Genomic DNA, 6,065 nt, shown 5'->3' with positions numbered 1-6,065 from the left:
GCCACGGGGTCCAGTGGTATGTAAATTCACGAAAATACAACAAAAACATTAGCAAACATAATGTCACTCACCGGACTGTGAGTGCTTCTTCCCGGACATTTAGGAACCGTGGCCGTCCTCCATCCTGAGGGACTGCGCATGCGCAGCCCTTTCCATACCTCCAGTGTATGTTCCTTTAACTAAATTGGCAGATCAGGCAACCTCCCTATATTAAGCACCTGTGGTCAACACCACGTTGCCTGATCTTGGAGTCTCATTCCCCATGAGTCTCTGAAGGTGTTCCTGTGTTTCCTCGTTTATTCAGCCCAGCTGATTCCTGTGGTTTCCAAACCACTTCTACCTCTGTGGTTTCCAAACCACTTCTACTACTGTGGTTCCCATACCACTTCTACCATCTACTGTATCATCGTGACTGTGAGCTGATTCCTATCCGCTGCCTCCGTGCACTACAGTCTTCTAATCACTTCAACTCTACCATGTATCATTGGGACTGTTAGCTGATGCCTATCCGCTGCCTCCATGCACTACAGTCTTTCATTTACATCCACTCACCTGTTCATGATTGTGACTGCCAGCTGATTCCTATCCGCTGCCTCCGTGCACTACAGGCTTCAACCTGCAACTCGTCTGTGTTTCATCATCGTGACTGTTTGGCTGATTCCTATCCGCTGCCTCCGTGCACTACAGTCTTCAACCTGCAACTCGTCTGTGTTTCATCATCGTGACTGCTAGCTGATTCCTATCCGCTGCCTCCGTGCACTACAGTCTTCAACCTGCAACCCGTCTGTGTTTCATCGTGACTGTTTAGCTGATTCCTATCCGCTGCCTCTGTGCGCTTCAGTCTTCAGCCCTTGTCAACTCTCCCGTGTTTCCTTGAGTCTGCTGCCACTATTGCTACCCGCTACTCTCCGTGATCAACTGTTCCAGTTCAACTCTGCTCCGGTGTCCCATCGTTACTGCACCTGCTGGTTGCTATTGGCTACCTCCGTGTTCCCGCAGAGACCCGCTGCTGTTACTTCTCAGCGCTACTCATCCATCTACTGCTGATCCGCTTTCCATGCCTTCCTGTGTTCCCTGCTGGTCTACCTACCTGTGCGCTGCACCTGCTAGACCACCGCTTCACCCATCCAGGGACTTTGGATCCTGCCGGCCTCCTGCCCTTCAGGTATCTCTGCACTCCTGTCTGACTGCCTTCTCCTGAACCACGGTATGCATACTTCCCATTGACTGTGCTGTGTATTGCATACCTTGCTGGACTGTGTTGGTTCTCCTCTGGAGTGTACTATCCGCTGAGTCTATTGCCATCATTGACTGTGTTGGTTCTCCTCTGGAGTGTACTATCTGCTGACTCTATTGCCATCATTGACTGTGTTATCTCATGCTGGATTACTTCAAGAGACTTTCTATATTGGCAGTGTTGTTCAGTCATTTATACCTTTATATTGTGCATATTACTGTGGATCAAAGTCAAGGTGCCCGTGTATATATTGTGCATATTACTGTGGATCAAAGTCAAGGTGCCCGTGTATATATTGTGTTGCAGTCTCTCCCCGTGCACCTCCTCACATATATATTCAGTGGTACAACTTGCTAGTGGCAGACCACTGACTCCTGTTTACAGTTTCACCTGTTCCAGTATCCTCTCACATAGCAGTGGTACAACTTGCTAACGCAGACCACTGACTCCCCGGATACCTCCACTTGGATTCCATTCCTTCACTCAGACAGCGGTACAACTTGCTATCCGCAGACCGCTGACTCTCATCACCTCCTCGTTTCTGTTGGACATTCCTCCTCACTATAGCAGTGGTACAACTTGCTACCGCAGACCACTGACTACCTTCACGTGTCCTTTGTCCATACAGTTCCTCGTGTATTACTACCTCCATATTGCCAGTGCTGCTAGTCATAGACTTTCCTGAGCATCTCATCATCTGCTATTTCCTGTTCCGTGATCACCCTGCTACCAGAGTACCATATTACCACCTATACTGCTCTGGTAAGCCTATCACCTGGTGATCCCTGGGTAAAGACTCCTAGTGCCCGTGACAGTAAGATCAGGCCATGACAGACCCAGATACGGAACCTACCGCTAAAGAGATGCTGCAGCATCTGGTCAGCCGTGTGGAGCAACAGGATGCTCGCCAACAGCTGTTACTTCAATGTTACCAATCATTAACCTCCCAAGGAACATCTGGACAGACTGTTACAGCTAATATTGAAGCTCCTGTGCTTTCCTCCGTTTCCCCAGTGCCTTCCCAGGTGTCTACAGTTCCTACGCTTCACCTGCCTACTCCGTCAAAATATGACGGGGACCCCAAAACTTGTAGAGGTTTCCTTAACCAATGTTCAGTCCATTTTGAACTTCAACCTCAAAATTTTTCTACCCATCGTTCCAGAGTGGCCTATCTTATCTCATTGTTTTCTGGACAAGCCCTGGCTTGGGCTTCCCCTCTGTGGGAGAGAAACGATCCAATTCTACAAGATAGTGCCAAATTCATTTCCACGTTCCGAAGTGTGTTCGATGAACCAGGTCGTGTGACCTCCGCTGCTTCCAGCATTCTTCGTTTGCGACAAGGCTCCCATACAGTAGGACAGTATGTCATTCAATTTAGGATCTTAGCCTCTGAACTTCAGTGGAACTCTGAAGCATTAGTTGCCGCCTTCTGGCAGGGGCTCTCCGATAAAATTAAGGATGCACTGACTACCCAAGAGCTTCCTTCGTCACTAGAAGATTTGATCTCTCTTTGCCATCGTGTAGATATGAGGTTTCGTGAAAGAGAGTCTGAGAAAACAACGGCTGTCAAAGCACCTCTTCGTTCAAACCCTCAATTTCGTCCAGCTCCATCTTCTGCGATTCCCATGGAGATAGGACGTTCCAAATTATCTTCAGAGGAGAGGAAACGAAGAGTAAAGAATAGACTCTGTATCTATTGTGCTGATTCCACGCATATGCTCAGCTCTTGCCCTAAGAGATCGGGAAATGCCAGGCCCTAACTAGTTCTGGAGAGGTGAAGTTAGGGTCCCTGGAGTCCTCTCCATTGTCTATGAAATCTAAAGTCTGCGCTTTCGATGTTACGATTTCCTTTGCTACCAAATCCTTTGAGTCACAGGCATTGATTGATTCCGGAGCAGCAGGAAATTTCATTTCTAAATCACTAGTGAATCAATGGTCCCTACCAGTGATCACTTTAAAAACACCCATTACTGTGACGGCTATAGATGGATCACGCCTCATCAATGGTCTCATCACCCAGAGTACGTCTCCAGTAACCCTTCAGATTGGTGTACTACACCATGAAGAAATTTCGTTTTTAATTCTTCCAGTTACGACAAGTCCGATTGTCTTAGGCCTTCCATGGCTTCAGTGTCACTCTCCCCAGATTGACTGGCGCACCCCTCAAGTTACGTCTTGGGGGTCTGAATGTCACCATCGTTGTCTCTCTCAAGTTATTCCTCTTAAAGTACAGCAATCTTCCATCTCATCTTCCTCCCCGGGACTCCCTCCTCAGTATGCTTCATTTGCCGATGTGTTTGATAAAGCTCAGTCTGAACGTCTTCCTCCTCATCGTTCTTGGGATTGTCCGATCGACCTTCTACCTGGCAAGACTCCTCCCAGGGGTCGGGTCTATCCTCTCTCATTACCTGAAACTCAAGCCACATCTGAGTACATACAGGAGAATCTCCAGCGTGGGTTCATTCGACCTTCCACCTCTCCCGCTGGAGCTGGGTTCTTCTTCGTCAAAAAGAAGGATGGATCATTACGCCCTTGTATAGATTTTCGTGGACTCAACGCCATTACTATCAAGAATCGGTATCCCATTCCGCTGATCACTGAGCTATTTGATCGCATCAAGGGAGCTCGGATATTTACTAAGTTGGATCTTCGTGGTGCCTACAATTTATTAGAATCCGTTCCGGTGACGAATGGAAGACCGCGTTTAACACCAGAGATGGGCATTACGAATATTTAGTAATGCCCTTCGGGCTGTGTAATGCCCCCGCTGTTTTCCAGGGTTTCATCAATGAGATCTTTTGGGACTTATTATATGTATGTGTCGTTGTCTACCTGGACGACATATTGATCTTCTCACAGGACCTGCCTTCTCATCACCAACATGTGGCAGAGGTCCTCTCCAGACTACGGAAAAACTCATTGTTCTGTAAATTGGAAAAATGTTCATTCGAGTTACCCCAGATTCCATTCTTGGGGTATATAGTTTCCGGAGTTGGCCTAAAGATGGATCCAGACAAAGTAAATGCTGTACTACATTGGCCTCAGCCAACTACTCTTCGTGCCATCCAGCGTTTTTTAGGTTTTGCCAATTACTATAGACGCTTCATTCAAGACTTTTCATCCATTGCATCTCCCATTGTGGCCCTAACTCGGAAAGGGGCTAATACTAAGCAATGGTCATCTGAGGCTCTCCAAGCCTTTCAAATCCTCAAAGAGTCCTTCTCGTCTGCTCCCATTCTGCGACAGCCTGATGTGACACTCCCCTTCTTCCTAGAAGTAGATGCCTCTAATGTGGGCTTAGGAGCTATTCTCTCCCAACGCTCGGAGCAACAAAAATGACATCCTTGTGCCTTCTACTCTCGGGGCCTTCTGCCCGCAGAGAAAAATTATACTATCGGGGACAAGGAGTTGCTGGCCATCAAAGCTGCATTAGAGGAATGGAGATACTTGTTGGAAGGAGCTCGCCATCCGGTGACGATCTTCACGGATCATAAGAACTTGTCATATTTGCAATCTGCTCAATGCTTGAACCCTCGTCAAGCAAGATGGTCTCTTTTCTTTTCCCGTTTTGAATTAATTATAACCTTCAAACCAGCCGCTAAGAACAAGAAAGCTGACGCTCTATGTCGAGCTTTTGTGACGTCCTCTGATGTAGAAGAGGTTCCCAACCATGCTATTCTAGACCCCAAATGTATTTCTCTGGCTGCTTCATCCACCAAAATGCTACCATTTGGGAAGACCCTTGTGCCTCCTACTCTGAGGAGGAAAATCCTTTCGTGGTTCCATGCCTCTCGTTTTTCTGGACACGCCGGTGAACACAAGACCTTTGAGATTCTCTCTCGTAGTTACTGGTGGCCTTCAATGAGGAGAGACGTCAAAGAGTTTATTGCTTCCTGTGATTTATGTTCTCAGTTTAAATCCTCCCGCAGAACTCCAGCAGGGTTGCTGCGACCACTACCCATTCCGTCCAAGCCTTGGACCCATATTAGTATGGATTTCGTTACTGATTTGCCACCAAGTAAGAATCACAATACTATTTGGGTAGTGGTAGACAGATTTTCGAAGATGGCCCATTTCGTCCCTCTGTCCGGTTTACCTTCCTCGTCTACTCTGGCTGAACATTTCATTAAAGAAATCTTCCGCATCCATGGATGTCCGTCTGAGATTGTGTCGGATAGAGGAGTACAATTCGTTTCCAGATTCTGGCGGGCCCTTTGTAAAACCTTGGGCATACGATTAGCACTCTCATCGTCTTACCATCCGCAATCTAACGGACAAACGGAACGAGTCAATCAAGATCTTGAGACTTTTATTAGGATGTTCTCTTCAGCCAACCAAGACAACTGGGTAGAATTGCTCCCTTGGGCTGAATTCGCCCATAACAACATGTACCATGAGTCATCATCCAAAACTCCATTCTTTGTGGTCTACGGTCACCATCCGTCTTTTCCGGAATTTCCTGCCCTCCCGCCCACCCAAGTTCCTGCTGTGGAGACTGCTTGTCAGACCTTCAAAAATATCTGGTCTCAGGTCAAAACCTGTTTAAAGAAGACATCTAACAAATATAAGTCTTTCGCAGATAAGAAGAGGCGGGCTATTCCACCACTAAAAATTGGAGATCGTGTCTGGTTATCTACCAAAAATATTCGTTTGAAGGTTCCATCTATGAAATTCGCTCCTCGTTTTATTGGTCCATATAGGATCATTCAAGTTATCAATCCAGTATGTGTTAAACTTCTTCTTCCTAAGAATCTTCGGATTTCCAATGCCTTCCATGTGTCCTTGCTCAAACCTCTCATCATCAACCGTTTCTCGACTCCTCCCTCAG

Source organism: Mixophyes fleayi, chromosome 12, assembly GCF_038048845.1.
Source record: "Mixophyes fleayi isolate aMixFle1 chromosome 12, aMixFle1.hap1, whole genome shotgun sequence".
Classification (NCBI taxonomy): Eukaryota; Metazoa; Chordata; class Amphibia; order Anura; family Limnodynastidae; genus Mixophyes; species Mixophyes fleayi.
This window is presented reverse-complemented; position numbering follows the sequence as displayed.